Below are 16,267 nucleotides of genomic sequence, written 5' to 3'. Positions count from 1 at the left end.
CCGATACCCCTGCACTGCATGCAGAGCAATTCCGTGTTGCACATCAAACATGAAAGGAGCCTTGATTTCCTTGATGGCACTCCAGAGAAACCCCAAGAACACTGTTTCAAGGCTAGAGGGATCCTGAGGTCACTGTAGCAACACGAAAGAGCTCCGTGGACTAAAAATCAACTCGAGATAAGAGGTTAGTCCCTGGCTTCGACTCCAGAGGAATACCACCTTACCACAAGCACCTCAAGAGGAGGCTTCTCTCAGCTCTAGCTATGTGAGATGGACCCTGAGTTTGCGGCCTCAAGTGGAATGGACACCGCGACGCGCTGACTCGAAATAAGGCCGGATATCCCAGCAGTGACTTGAATGCAGGCTCGTCTTGCATCTCCCAAGACAAAAGGATGTCTGAATCCCCGGTGGAGACCACAGAGAAAGACCTAGTTCCCCACTTCATGGCGACCAGAGGCCTCACATCCTTTGAAAACTCCAGAGGTACGCGGACATCAGTGCCTCCAAAGGAGATGATGCCTGACTCCTCGTGAAACTTGATAGGAGTCTCAGGATTCCTGTGGCACGTGGAAAGGGACCCTTGGTCTCCCGCCTCAGCTGGAGAGGCGTCCCAATTGCCCTGCCAAGCCTCGAGGAGAATCCCGAGTTGTCCCTCGCAACTAGGCAGGAGTCCTGACGTCACTGAACAAACACGTGGGTGGAAGGGCCATCCCCGTCGGAATTCGAGAATATACACCAGGTTCCCACCGCAACTCTAGAAAAACCATGTGACTTCCCCCTCGCCGCGAGATGAGGCCCGATTCCCCTGCACTGCGTGTAGAGCAATTCCGTGTTGCACATCACACATGAAAGGAGCCTTGATTTCCTTGGTGGCACTCCAGAGAAACGCCAAGAACACTGTTTCAATTCTGGAGGGATCCTGAGGTCACTGTAGCAACACGAAAGAGCTCTGTAGACCAAAAATCAACTCGAGATGACTGGTTAGTCCCTGGCTTCGACTCCAGAGGAATACCATCTTACCACAAGCACCTCAAGAGGAGGCTTCTCTCAGCTCTAGGTATGTGAGAGGGACCCTGAGATTGCGGCCTCAAGTGGAATGGACACCGCAATGCCCTGACTCGAAATAAGGCCGGATATTCCTGCAGTGACTTGAATGCAGGCTCGTCTTGCATCTCCCAAGACGAAAGGATGTCTGAATCCCCTGTGGAGACCACAGAGAAAGACCTAGTTCCCCACCTCATCGCGACCGGAGGCCTCACATCCTTTGAAAACTCCAGAGGTACGCGGAGATCAGTGCCTCCAAATGAGACGATGCCTGACTACTCGTGAAACTTCTTAGGAGTCCCAGGATTCCTGTGGCACGTGGAAAGGGACCCTTGGTCTCCCGCCTCAGCTGGAGAGGCGTCCCAATTGCCCTGCCAAGCCTCGAGGAGAATCCCCAGTTGTCCCTCGCAAGTAGGCAGGAGTCCTGACGTCGCTGAATAAACACGTGGGTGGAAGGGCCATCCCCGTCGTAACTCGTGAATATACCCCAGGTTTTCGCCGCAACTCGAAAAAAACCATGAGTCTTCCCCCTCGCCGTGACATGAGGCCCGATACCCCTGCACTGCATGCAGAGCAATTCCGTGTTGCATATCACACATAAAAGGAGCCTTGATTTCCTTGATGGCACTCCAGAGAAACCCCAAGAACACTGTTTCAAGGCTAGAGGGATCCTGAGGTCACTGTAGCAACACGAAAGAGCTCCGTGGACTAAAAATCAACTCGAGATGAGAGGTTAGTCCCTGGCTTCGACTCCAGAGGAATACCACCTTACCACAAGCACCTCAAGAGGAGGCTTCTCTCAGCTCTAGCTATGTGAGAGGGACCCTGAGTTTGCGGCCTCAAGTGGAATGGACACCGCGACACGCTGAGTCGAAATAAGGCCGGATATCCCTGCAGTGACTTGAATGCAGGCTCGTCTTGCATCTCCCAAGACGAAAGGATGTCTGAATCCCCTGTGGAGACCATAGAGAAAGCCCGAGTTCCCCACCTCATGGCGACCGGAGGCCTCACATACTTTGAAAACTCCAGAGGTACGCGGACATCAGTGCCTCCAAAGGAGACGATGCCTGACTCCTCGTGAAACTTGATAGGAGTCTCAGGATTCCTGTGGCACGTGGAAAGGGACCCTTGGTCTCCCGCCTCAGCTGGAGAGGCGTCCCAATTGCCCTGCCAAGCCTCGAGGAGAATCCCGAGTTGTCCCTCGCAACTAGGCAGGAGTCCTGACGTCACTGAACAAACACGTGGGTGGAAGGGCCATCCCCGTCGGAACTCGAGAATATACACCAGGTTCCCACTGCAACTCTAGAAAAACCATGAGACTTCCCCCTCGCCGCGAGATGAGGCCCGATTCCCCTGCACTGCGTGCAGAGCAATTCCGTGTTGCACATCACACATGAAAGGAGCCTTGATTTCCTTGGTGGCACTCCAGAGAAACGCCAAGAACACTGTTTCAAGGCTAGAGGGATCCTGAGGTCACTGTAGCAACACGAAAGAGCTCCGTGGACCACAAATCAACTCGAGATGAGAGGTTATTCCCTGGCTTCGACTCCAGAGGAATACCACCTTACCACAAGCACCTCAAGAGGAGGCTTCTCTCAGCTCTAGCTATGTGAAAAGGACCCTGAGTTTGCAGCCTCAAGTGGAATGGACACCGCGACGCCCTGACTCGAAATAAGGCCGGATATCCCTGCAGTGACTTGAATGCAGGCTCGTCTTGCATCTCACAAGATGAAACGTTGTCTGAATCCCCTGTGGAGACCACAGAGAAAGACCTAGTTCCCCACCTCACCGCGACCGGAGGCCTCACATCCTTTGAAAATTCCAGAGGTACGCAGAGATCAGTGCCTCCAAAGGAGACGATGCCTGACTCCTCGTGAAACTTGATAGGAGTCCCAGGATTCCTGTGGCACGTGGAAAGGGACCCTTGGTCTCCCGCCTCAGCTGGAGAGGCGTCCCAATTGCCCTGCCAAGCCTCGAGGAGAATCCCGAGTTTTCCCTCGCAACTAGGCAGGAGTCCTGACGTCGCTGAACAAACACGTGTGTGAAAGGGCCATCCCCGTCGTAACTCGAGAATATACCCCAGGTTCCCGCCGCAACTCGAGAAAAACCATGAGACTTCCCCCTCGCCGCGAGATGAGGCCCGATTCCCCTGCACTGCATGCAGAGCAATTCCGTGTTGCACATCACACATGAAAGGAGCCTTGATTTCCTTGATGGCACTCCAGAGAAACCCCAAGAACACTGTTTCCAGGCTCGAGGCATCCTGAGGTCACTGTAGCAACACGAAAGAGCTCCGTGGACCAAAAATCAAGTCGAGATGAGAGGTTAGTCCCTGGCTTCGACTCCAGAGGAATACCACCTTACCACAAGCACCTCAAGAGGAGGCTTCTCTCAGCTCTAGGTATGTGAGAGGGACCCTGAGTTTGTGGCCCCAAGTGGAATGGACACCGCGATGCCCTGACTCGAAATAAGGCCGGATATCCCTGCATTGACTTGAATGCAGGCTCGTCTTGCATCTCCCAAGACGAAAGGATGTCTGAATTCCCTGTGGAGACCACAGAGAAAAACCTAGTTCCCCACCTCATCGCGACCGGAGGCCTCACATCCTTTGAAAACTCCAGAGGTATGCGGAGATCAGTGCCTCCAAAGGAGACGATGCCTGACTCCTCGTGAAACTTGAGGAGTCCCAGGATTCCAATGGCACGTGGAAAGGGACCCTTGGTCTCCCGCCTCAGCTGGAGAGGCGTCCCAATTGCCCTGCCAAGCCTCGAGGAGAATCCCGACTTTTCCCTCGCAACTAGGCAGGAGTCCTGACGTCACTGAACAAACACGTGGGTGGAAGGGCCATCCCCGTCGGAACTCGAGAATATACACCAGGTTCCCACCGCAACTCGAGAAAAACCATGAGACTTCCCCCTCGCCGCGAGATGAGGCCCGATTCCCCTGCACTGCGTGCAGAGCAATTTCGTGTTGCACATCACACATGAAAGGAGCCTTGATTTCCTTGGTGGCACTCCAGAGAAACGCCAAGAACACTGTTTCAAGGCTAGAGGGATCCTGAGGTCACTGTAGCAACAGGAAAGAGCTCCGTGGACCACAAATCAACTCGAGATGAGAGGTTATTCCCTGGCTTCGACTCCAGAGGAATACCACCTTTCCACAAGCACCTCAAGAGGAGGCTTCTCTCAGCTCTAGCTATGTGAAAAGGACCCTGAGTTTGCAGCCTCAAGTGGAATGGACACCGCGACGCCCTGACTCGAAATAAGGCCGGATATCCCTGCAGTGACTTGAATGCAGGCTCGTCTTGCATCTCACAAGATGAAACGTTGTCTGAATCCCCTGTGGAGACCACAGAGAAAGACCTAGTTCCCCACCTCACCGCGACCGGAGGCCTCACATCCTTTGAAAATTCCAGAGGTACGCAGAGATCAGTGCCTCCAAAGGAGACGATGCCTGACTCCTCGTGAAACTTGATAGGAGTCCCAGGATTCCTGTGGCACGTGGAAAGGGACCCTTGGTCTCCCGCCTCAGCTGGAGAGGCGTCCCAATTGCCCTGCCAAGCCTCGAGGAGAATCCCGAGTTGTCCCTCGCAACTAGGCAGGAGTCCTGACGTCGCGGCACGAACACGTGGGTGGAAGGGCCATCCCCGTCGTAACTCGAGAATATACCCCAGGTTCCCGCCGCAACTCGAGAAAAACCATGAGACTTCCCCCTCGCCGCGAAATGAGGCCCGATTCCCCTGCACTGCATGCAGAGTAATTCCGTGTTGCACATCACACATGAAAGGAGCCTTGATTTCCTTGGTGGCACTCCAGAGAAACGCCAAGAACACTGTTTCAAGGCTAGAGGGATCCTGAGGTCACTGTAGCAACACGAAAGAGCTCCGTGGACCAAAAATCAACTCGAGATGAGAGGTTATTCCCTGGCTTCGACTCCAGAGGAATACCACCTTACCACAAGCACCTCAAGAGGAGGCTTCTCTCAGCTCTAGCTATGTGAAAAGGACCCTGAGTTTGCAGCCTCAAGTGGAATGGACACCGCGACGCCCTGACTCGAAATAAGGCCGGATATCCCTGCAGTGACTTAAATGCAGGCTCGTCTTGCATCTCCCAAGACGAAAGGATGTCTGAATCCCCTGTGGAGACCACAGAGAAAGACCTAGTTCGCCACCTCATCGCGACGGGAGGCCTCACATCCTTTGAAAACTCCAGAGGTACGCGGAGATCAGTGCCTCCAAAGGAGACGATGCCTGACTCCTCGTGAAACTTGATAGGAGACCCAGGATTCCTGTGGCACGTGGAACGGGACCCTTGGTCTCCCGCCTCAGCTGGAGAGGCGTCCCAATTGCCCTGCCAAGCCTCGAGGAGAATCCCGAGTTGTCCCTCGCAACTAGGCAGGAGTCCTGACGTCGCGGAACGAACACGTGGGTGGAAGGGCCATCCCCGTCGTAACTCGAGAATATACCCCAGGTTCCCGCCGAAACTCGAGAAAAACCATGAGACTTCCCCCTCGCCGCGAGATGAGGCCCGATTCCCCTGCACTGCGTGCAGAGCAATTCCGTGTTGCATATCACACATGAAAGGAGCCTTGATTTCCTTGATGGCACTCCAGAGAAACCCCAAGAACACTGTTTCAAGGCTAGAGGGATCCTGAGGTCACTCTAGCAACACAAAAGAGCTCCGTGGACCAAAAATCAACTCGAGATGAGAGGTTAGTTCCTGGCTTCGAATCCAGAGGAATACCATCTTACCACAAGCACCTCAAGAGGAGGCTTCTCTCAGCTCTAGGTATGTGAGAGGGACCCTGAGTTTGCGGCCGCATGTGGAATGTACACTGCGATGCCCTGACGCGAAATAATGCCGGATATCCCTGCAGTGACTTGAATGCAGGCTCGTCTTGCATCTCCCAAGACGAAACGATGTCTGAATCCCCTGTGGAGACCACAGAGAAAGACCGAGTTCCCAACCTCATCGCGACCGGAGGCATCACATCCTTTGAAAACTCCAGACGTACGCGGAGATCAGTGCCTCCAAGGGAGACGATGCCTGACTCCTCGTGAAACTTGATAGGAGTCCCAGGATTCCTGTGGCACGTGGAAAGGGACCCTTGGTCTTCCGCCTCAGCTGGAGAGGCGTCCCAATTGCCCTGCCAAGCCTCGAGGAGAATCCCGAGTTGTCCCTCGCAACTAGGCAGGAGTACTGCCGTCGCTGAACAAACACGTGGGTGGAAGGGCCATCCCCGTCGTAACTCGAGAATATACCCCAGGTTCCCGCCGCAACTCGAGAAAAACCTTGAGACTTCCCCCTCGCCGCGAGATGAGGCCCGATTCCCCTGCACTGCGTGCAGAGCAATTCCGTGTTGCACATCACACATGAAAGGAGCCTTGATTTCCTTGATGGCACTCCAGAGAAACCCCAAGAACACTGTTTCAAGGCTAGAGGGATCCTGAGGTCACTGTAGCAACACGAAAGTGCTCCGTGGACCAAAAATCAACTCGAGATGAGAGGTTAGTCCCTGGCTCAACTCCAGAGGAAACCACCTTACCACAAGCACCTCAAGAGGAGGCTTCTCTCAGCTCTAGCTATGTGAGAGGGACCCTGAGTTTGCGGCCTCAAGTGGAATGGACACCGCGATGCCCTGACTCGAAATAAGGCCGGATATCCCTGCAGTGACTTGAATGCAGGCTCGTCTAGCATCTCCCAAGACGAAAGGATGTCTGAATCCCCTGTGGAGACCACAGAGAAAGCCCGAGTTCCCCACCTCATCGCGACCGGAGGCCTCACATACTTTGAAAATTCCAGAGGTACACTGAGATCAGTGCCTCCAAAGGAGACGATGCCTGACTCCTCGTGAAACTTGATAGGAGTCCCAGGACTCCTGTGGCACTTGGAAAGGGACCCTTGGTCTCCCGCCTCAGCTGGAGAGGCGTCCCAATTGCCCTGCGAAGCCTCGAGGAGAATCCCGAGTTGTCCCTCGCAACTAGGCAGGAGTCCTGACGTCGCCCAACAAACACGTGGGTGGAAGGGCCATCCCCGTCGTAACTCGAGAATATACCCCAGGTTCCCGCCGCAACTCGGCAAAAACCATGAGACTTCCCCCTCGCCGCAAGATGAGGCCTAATTCCCCTGCACTGCATTCAAAGCAATTCCGTATTGCACATCAAACATGAAAGGAGCCTTGATTTCCTTGATTGCACTCCAGAGAAACCCAAAGAACACTGTTTCAAGGCTAGAGGGATCCTAAGGTCACTGTAGCCACACGAAAGAGCTCCGTGGACCAAAAATCAACTCGAGATGAGAGGTTAGTCCCTGGCTTCGACTCCAGAGGAAACCACCTTACCAAAAGCACCTCAAGAGGAGGCTTCTCTCAGCTCTAGCTATGTGAGAGGGACCCTGAGTTTGCGGGCTCAAGTGGAATGGACACCGCGATGCCCTGACTCGTAATAAGGCCGGATATCCCTGCAGTGACTTGAATGCAGGCTCGTCTTGCATCTCCCAAGATGAAAGGATGTCTGAATCCCCTGTGGAGACCACAGAGAAAGACCTAGTTCCCCACTTCATGGCGAACAGAGGCCTCACATCCTTTGAAAACTCCAGAGGTACGCGGAGATCAGTGCCTCCAAAGGAGACGATGCCTGACTCCTCGTGAAACTTGATAGGAGTCCCAGGATTCCTGTGGCACGTGGAAAGGGACACTTGGTCTCCCGCCGCAGCTGGAGAGGCGTCCCAATTGCCCTGCCAAGCCTCGAGGAGAATCCCCAGTTTTCACTCGCAACTAGGCAGGAGTCCTGCCGTCGCTGAAAAAACACGTGGGTGGAAGGGCCATCCCCGTCGTAACTCGAGAATATACCCCAGGTTCCCACCGCAACTCGAGAAAAACCATGAGACTTCCCCCTCGCCGCGAGATGAAGCCCGATTCCCCTGCACTGCGTGCAGAGCAATTCCGTGTTGCATATCACACATGAATGGAGCCTTGATTTCCTTGATGGCACTCCAGAGAAACCCCAAGAACACTGTTTCAAGGCTAGAGGGACCCTGAGGTCACTGTAGCAACACAAAAGAGCTCTGTGGACCAAGAATCAACTCGAGATGAGAGGTTAGTCCCTGGCTCGACTCCAGAGGAAACCACCTTACCACAAGCACCTCAAGAGGAGGCTTCTCTCAGCTCTAGGTATGTGAGAGGGACCCTGAGTTTGCGGCCTCAAGTGGAATGGACACCGCGATGCCCTGACTCGAAATAAGGCCGGATATCCCTGCAGTGACTTGAATGCAGGCTCGTCTTGCATCTCCCAAGACGAAAGGATGTCTGAATCCCCTGTGGAGACCACAGAGAAAGCCCGAGTTCCCCACCTCATCGCGACCGGAGGCCTCACATACTTTGAAAATTCCAGAGGTACACTGAGATCAGTGCCTCCAAAGGAGAAGATGCCTGACTCCTCGTGAAACTTGATAGGAGTCCCAGGATTCCTGTGGCACTTGGAAAGGGACCCTTGGTCTCCCGCCTCAGCTGGAGAGGCGTCCCAATTGCCCTGCGAAGCCTCGAGGAGAATCCCGCGTTGTCCCTCGCAACAAAGCAGGAGTACTGACGTCGCTGAACAAACACGTGGGTGGAAGGGCCATCCCCGTCGTAACTCGAGAATATACCCCAGGTTCCCGCCGCAACTCGAGAAAAACCATGAGACTTCCCCCTCGCTGCAAGATGAGGCCCGATTCCCCTGCACTGCATTCAAAGCAATTCCGTATTGCACATCAAACATGAAAGGAGCCTTGATTTCCTTGATTGCACTCCAGAGAAACTCAAAGAACACTGTTTCAAGGCTAGAGGGATCCTAAGGTCACTGTGGCCACACGAAAGAGCTCCGTGGACCAAAAATCAACTCGAGATGAGAGGTTAGTCCCTGGCTCGACTCCAGAGGAAACCACCTTACCAAAAGCACCTCAAGAGGAGGCTTCTCTCAGCTCTAGCTATGTGAGAGGGACCCTGAGTTTGCGGCCTCAAGTGGAATGGACACCGCGATGCCCTGACTCGAAATAAGGCCGGATATCCCTGCAGTGACTTGAATGCAGGCTCGTCTTGCATCTCCCAAGATGAAAGGATGTCTGAATCCCCTGTGGAGACCACAGAGAAAGACCTAGTTCCCCACTTCATGGCGACCAGAGGCCTCACATCCTTTGAAAACTCCAGAGGTACGCGGAGATCAGTGCCTCCAAAGGAGACGATGCCTGACTCCTCGTGAAACTTGATAGGAGTCCCAGGATTCCTGTGGCACGTGGAAAGGGACCCTTGGTCTCCCGCCTCAGCTGGAGAGGCGTCCCAATTGCCCTGCCAAGCCTCGAGGAGAATCCCGAGTTGTCCCTCGCAACTAGGCAGGAGTCCTGACGTCGCTGAACAAACACGTGGGTGGAAGGACCATCCCCGTCGTAACTCGAGAATATAACACAGGTTCCCGCAGCAACTCGAGAAAAACCATGAGACTTCCAACTCGCCGCAAGATGAGGCCCGATTCCCCTGCACTGCGTGCAGAGCAATTCCGTGTTGCACATCACACATGAAAAGAGCCTTGATTTCCTTGATGGCACTCCAGAGAAACCCCAAGAACACTGTTTCAAGGTTAGAGAGATCCTGAGGTCACTGTAGCTACACGAAGGAGCTCCATGGACCAGAAATCAACTCGAGATGAGAGGTTAGTCCCTGGCTTCAACTCCAGAGGAACACCACCTGACCACAAGCACCTCAAGAGGAGGCTTCTCTCAGCTCTAGGTATGTGAGAGGGACCCTGAGTTTGCGGCCACAAGTGGAATGGACACCGCAATTCCCTGACTCGAAATAAGGCCGGATATCCCTGCAGTGACTTGAATGCAGGCTCGTCTTGCATCTCCCAAGACGAAAGGATGTCTGAATCCCCTGTGGAGACCACAGAGAAAGACCTAGTTCCCCACCTCATCGTGACCGGAGGCCTCACATCCTTTGAAAACTCCAGAGGTACGCGGAGATAAGTGCCTCCAAAGGAGACGATGCCTGACTCCTCGTGAAACTTGATAGGAGTCCCAGGATTCCTGTGGCACGTGGAAAGGGACCCTTGGTCTCCCGCCTCAGCTGGAGAGGCGTCCCAATTGCCCTGCCAAGCCTCGAGGAGAATCCCGAGTTGTCCCTCGCAACTAGGCAGGAGTCCTGCCGTCGCTGAACAAACACGTGGGTGGAAGGGCCATCCCCGTCGTAACTCGAGAATATACCCCAGGTTCCCGCCGCAACTCGAGAAAAACCATGAGACTTCCCCCTCGCCGCGAGATGAGGCCCGATTCCCCTGCACTGCGTGCAGAGCAATTGCGTGTTGCACATCACAGATGAAAGCAGCCTTGATTTCCTTGATGGCACTCCAGAGAAACCCCAAGAACACTGTTTCAAGGCTAGAGGGATCCTGAGGTCACTGTAGCAACAAGAAAGAGCTCCGTGGACCAAAAATCAACTCGAGATGAGAGGTTATTCCCTGGCTTCGGCTCCAGAGGAATACCACCTTACCACAAGCACCTCAAGAGGAGGCTTCTCTCAGCTCTAGCTATGTGAGGGGGACCCTGAGTTTGCAGCCTCAAGTGGAATGGACACCGCGATGCCCTGACTCGAAATAAGGCCGGATATCCCTGCAGTGACTTGAATGCAGGCTCGTCTTGCATCTCCCAAGACGAAAGGATGTCTGAATCCCCTGTGGAGACCACAGAGAAAGACCTAGTTCCCCACCTCATCGCGACCGGAGGCCTCACATCCTTTGAAAACTCCAGAGGTACGCGGAGATCAGTGCCTCCAAAGGAGAGGATGCCTGACTACTCGTGAAACTTCTTAGGAGTCCCAGGATTCCTGTGGCACGTGGAAAGGGACCCTTGGTCTCCCGCCACAGCTGGAGAGGCGTCCCAATTGCCCTGCCAAGCCTCGAGGAGAATCCCGAGTTGTCCCTCGCAAGTAGGCAGGAGTCCTGACGTCGCTGAATAAACACGTGGGTGGAAGGGCCATCCCCGTCGTAACTCGAGAATATACCCCAGGTTCCTGCCGCATCTCGAGAAAAACCATGAGACTTCCCCCTCGCCGTGACATGAGGCCCGATACCCCTGCACTGCATGCAGAGCAATTCCGTGTTGCACATCAAACATGAAAGGAGCCTTGATTTCCTTGATGGCACTCCAGAGAAACCCCAAGAACACTGTTTCAAGGCTAGAGGGATCCTGAGGTCACTGTAGCAACACGAAAGAGCTCCGTGGACTAAAAATCAACTCGAGATAAGAGGTTAGTCCCTGGCTTCGACTCCAGAGGAATACCACCTTACCACAAGCACCTCAAGAGGAGGCTTCTCTCAGCTCTAGCTATGTGAGAGGGACCCTGAGTTTGCGGCCTCAAGTGGAATGGACACCGCGACGCGCTGACTCGAAATAAGGCCGGATATCCCAGCAGTGACTTGAATGCAGGCTCGTCTTGCATCTCCCAAGACGAAAGGATGTCTGAATCCCCTGTGGAGACCACAGAGAAAGACCTAGTTCCCCACTTCATGGCGACCAGAGGCCTCACATCCTTTGAAAACTCCAGAGGTACGCGGACATCAGTGCCTCCAAAGGAGATGATGCCTGACTCCTCGTGAAACTTGATAGGAGTCTCAGGATTCCTGTGGCACGTGGAAAGGGACCCTTGGTCTCCCGCCTCAGCTGGAGAGGCGTCCCAATTGCCCTGCCAAGCCTCGAGGAGAATCCCGAGTTGTCCCTCGCAACTAGGCAGGAGTCCTGACGTCACTGAACAAACACGTGGGTGGAAGGGCCATCCCCGTCGGAATTCGAGAATATACACCAGGTTCCCACCGCAACTCTAGAAAAACCATGTGACTTCCCCCTCGCCGCGAGATGAGGCCCGATTCCCCTGCACTGCGTGCAGAGCAATTCCGTGTTGCACATCACACATGAAAGGAGCCTTGATTTCCTTGGTGGCACTCCAGAGAAACGCCAAGAACACTGTTTCAAGGCTAGAGGGATCCTGAGGTCACTGTAGCAACAGGAAAGAGCTCCGTGGACCACAAATCAACTCGAGATGAGAGGTTATTCCCTGGCTTCGACTCCAGAGGAATACCACCTTACCACAAGCACCTCAAGAGGAGGCTTCTCTCAGCTCTAGCTATGTGAGGGGGACCCTGAGTTTGCAGCCTCAAGTGGAATGGACACCGCGACGCCCTGACTCGAAATAAGGCCGGATATCCCTGCAGTGACTTGAATGCAGGCTCGTCTTGCATCTCCCAAGACGAAAGGATGTCTGAATCCCCTGTGGAGACCACAGAGAAAGACCTAGTTCCCCACCTCATCGCGACCGGAGGCCTCACATCCTTTGAAAACTCCAGAGGTACGCAGAGATCAGTGCCTCCAAAGGAGAGGATGCCTGACTACTCGTGAAACTTGGTAGGAGTCCCAGGATTCCTTTGGCACGTGGAAAGGGACCCTTGGTCTCCCGCCTCAGCTGGAGAGGCGTCCCAATTGCCCTGCCAAGCCTCGAGGAGAATCCCGAGTTGTCCCTCGCAACTAGGCAGGAGTCCTGACATCGCTGAACAAACACGTGTGTGGAAGGGCCATCCCCGTCGTAACTCGAGAATATACCCCAGGTTCCTGCCGCATCTCGAGAAAAACCATGAGACTTCCCCCTCGCCGTGACATGAGGCCCGATACCCCTGCACTGCATGCAGAGCAATTCCGTGTTGCACATCAAACATGAAAGGAGGCTTGATTTCCTTGATGGCACTCCAGAGAAACCCCAAGAACACTGTTTCAAGGCTAGAGGGATCCTGAGGTCACTGTAGCAACACGAAAGAGCTCCGTGGACTAAAAATCAACTCGAGATAAGAGGTTAGTCCCTGGCTTCGACTCCAGAGGAATACCACCTTACCACAAGCACCTCAAGAGGAGGCTTCTCTCAGCTCTAGCTATGTGAGAGGGATCCTGAGTTTGCGGCCTCAAGTGGAATGGACACCGCGACGCGCTGACTCGAAATAAGTCCGGATATCCCAGCAGTGACTTGAATGCAGGCTCGTCTTGCATCTCCCAAGACGAAAGGATGTCTGAATCCCCTGTGGAGACCACAGAGAAAGACCTAGTTCCCCACTTCATGGCGACCAGAGGCCTCACATCCTTTGAAAACTCCAGAGGTACGCGGACATCAGTGTCTCCAAAGGAGATGATGCCTGACTCCTCGTGAAACTTGATAGGAGTCTCAGGATTCCTGTGGCACGTGGAAAGGGACCCTTGGTCTCCCGCCTCAGCTGGAGAGGCGTCCCAATTGCCCTGCCAAGCCTCGAGGAGAATCCCGAGTTGTCCCTCGCAACTAGGCAGGAGTCCTGACGTCACTGAACAAACACGTGGGTGGAAGGGCCATCCCCGTCGGAATTCGAGAATATACACCAGGTTCCCACCGCAACTCTAGAAAAACCATGAGACTTCCCCCTCGCCGCGAGATGAGGCCCGATTCCCCTGCACTGCGTGCAGAGCAATTCCGTGTTGCACATCACACATGAAAGGAGCCTTGATTTCCTTGGTGGCACTCCAGAGAAACGCCAAGAACACTGTTTCAAGGCTTGAGGGATCCTGAGGTCACTGTAGCAACAGGAAAGAGCTCCGTGGACCACAAATCAACTCGAGATGAGAGGTTATTCCCTGGCTTCGACTCCAGAGGAATACCACCTTACCACAAGCACCTCAAGAGGAGGCTTCTCTCAGCTCTAGCTATGTGAAAAGGACCCTGAGTTTGCAGCCTCAAGTGGAATGGACACCGCGACGCCCTGACTCGAAATAAGGCCGGATATCCCTGCAGTGACTTGAATGCAGGCTCGTCTTGCATCTCACAAGATGAAACGTTGTCTGAATCCCCTGTGGAGACCACAGAGAAAGACCTAGTTCCCCACCTCACCGCGACCGGAGGCCTCACATCCTTTTAAAATTCCAGAGGTAAGCAGAGATCAGTTCCTCCAAAGGAGACGATGCCTGACTCCTCGTGAAACTTGATAGGAGTCCCAGGATTCCTGTGGCACGTGGAAAGGGACCCTTGGTCTCCCGCCTCAGCTGGAGAGGCGTCCCAATTGCCCTGCCAAGCCTCGAGGAGAATCCCGAGTTGTCCCTCGCAACTAGGCAGGAGTCCTGACGTCGCTGAACAAACACGTGTGTGAAAGGGCCATCCCCGTCGTAACTCGAGAATATACCCCAGGTTCCCGCCGCAACTCGAGAAAAACCATGAGACTACCCCCTCGCCGCGAGATGAGGCCCGATTCCCTTGCACTGCATGGAGAGCAATTCCGTGTTGCACATCACACATGAAAGGAGCCTTGATTTCCTTGATGGCACTCCAGAGAAAACCCAAGAACACTGTTTCCAGGCTGGAGGCATCCTGAGGTCACTGTAGCAACACGAAAGAGCTCCGTGGACTAAAAATCAACTCGAGATGAGAGGTTAGTCCCTGGCTTCGACTCCAGAGGAATACCACCTTACCACAAGCACCTCAAGAGGAGGCTTCTCTCAGCTCTAGCTTTGTGAGAGGGACCCTGAGTTTGTGGCCTCAAGTGGAATGGACACCGCGATGCCCTGACTCGAAATAAGGCCGGATATCCCTGCAGTGACTTGAATGCAGGCTCGTCTTGCATCTACCAAGACGAAAGGATGTCTGAATCCCCTGTGGAGACCACAGAGAAAAACCTAGTTCCCCACCTCATCGCGACCGGAGGCCTCACATCCTTTGAAAACTCCAGAGGTACGCGGAGATCAGTGCCTCCAAAGGAGACCATGCCTGACTTCTCGTGAAACTTGAGGAGTCTCAGGATTCCTATGGCACGTGGAAAGCGACCCTTGGTCTCCCGCCTCAGCTGGAGAGGCGTCCCAATTGCCCTGTCAAGCCTCGAGGAGAATCCCGAGTTTTCCCTCGCAACTAGGCAGGAGTCCTGACGTCGCTGAACAAACACCTGTGTGGAAGGGCCATCCCCGTCGTAACTCGAGAATATACCCCAGGTTCCTACTGCAACACGAGAACAACCATGAGACTTCCCCCTCGCCGCGAGATGAGGCCAGATTCCCCTGCACTGCGTGGAGAGCAGTTCCGTGTTGCACATCACACATGAAAGGAGCCTTGATTTCCTTGATGGCACTCCAGAGAAACCCCAAGAACACTGTTTGAAGGCTAGGGGGATCCTGAGGTCACTGTAGCAACACGAAAGAGCTCCGTGGACCAAAAATCAACTCGAGATGAGAGGTTAGTCCCTGGCTTCGACTCCAGAGGAATACCACCTTACCACAAGCACTTCAAGAGGAGGCTTCTCTCAGCTATAGGTATGTGAGAGGGACCCTGACTTTGCGGCCTCAAGTGAAATGGACACCGCGATGCCCTGACTCGAAATAAGGCCGGATATCCCTGCAGTGACTTGAATGCAGGCTCGTCTTCCATCTCCCAAGACGAAAGGATGTCTGAATCCCCTGTGGAGACCACAGAGAAAGACCTAGTTCCCCACCTCATCGCGACCGGAGGCCTCACATCCTTTGAAAACTCCAGAGGTACGCGGAGATCAGTGCCTCCAAAGGAGACGATGCCTGACTCCTCGTGAAACTTGATAGGAGTCCCAGGATTCCTGTGGCACGTGGAAAGGGACACTTGGTCTCCCGCCTCAGCTGGAGAGGCGTCCCAATTGCCCTGCCAAGCCTCGAGGAGAATCCCGAGTTGTCCCTCGAAACTAGGCAGGAGTCCTGACGTCGCTGAATAAACACGTGGATGGAAGGGCCATCCCCGTCGTAACTCGTGAATATACCCCAGGTTTTCGCCGCAACTCGAAAAAAACCATGAGTCTTCCCCCTCGCCGTGACATGAGGCCCGATACCCCTGCACTGCATGCAGAGCAATTCCGTGTTGCACATCACACATGAAAGGAGCCTTGATTTCCTTGATGGCACTCCAGAGAAACCCCAAGAACACTGTTTCAAGGCTAGAGGGATCCTGAGGTCACTGTAGCAACACGAAAGAGCTCCGTGGACTAAAAATCAACTCGAGATGAGAGGTTAGTCCCTGGCTTCGACTCCAGAGGAATACCACCTTACCACAAGCACCTCAAGAGGAGGCTTCTCTCAGCTCTAGCTATGTGAGAGGGACCCTGAGTTTGCGGCCTCAAGTGGAATGGACACCGCGATGCCCTGAGTCGAAATAAGGCCGGATATCCCTGCAGTGACTTGAA

The sequence above is a fragment of the Cervus elaphus genome, chromosome 32, assembly GCF_910594005.1.
Source record: "Cervus elaphus chromosome 32, mCerEla1.1, whole genome shotgun sequence".
NCBI lineage: Eukaryota > Metazoa > Chordata > Mammalia > Artiodactyla > Cervidae > Cervus > Cervus elaphus.
Note: the sequence above shows the minus strand (reverse complement) of the source record.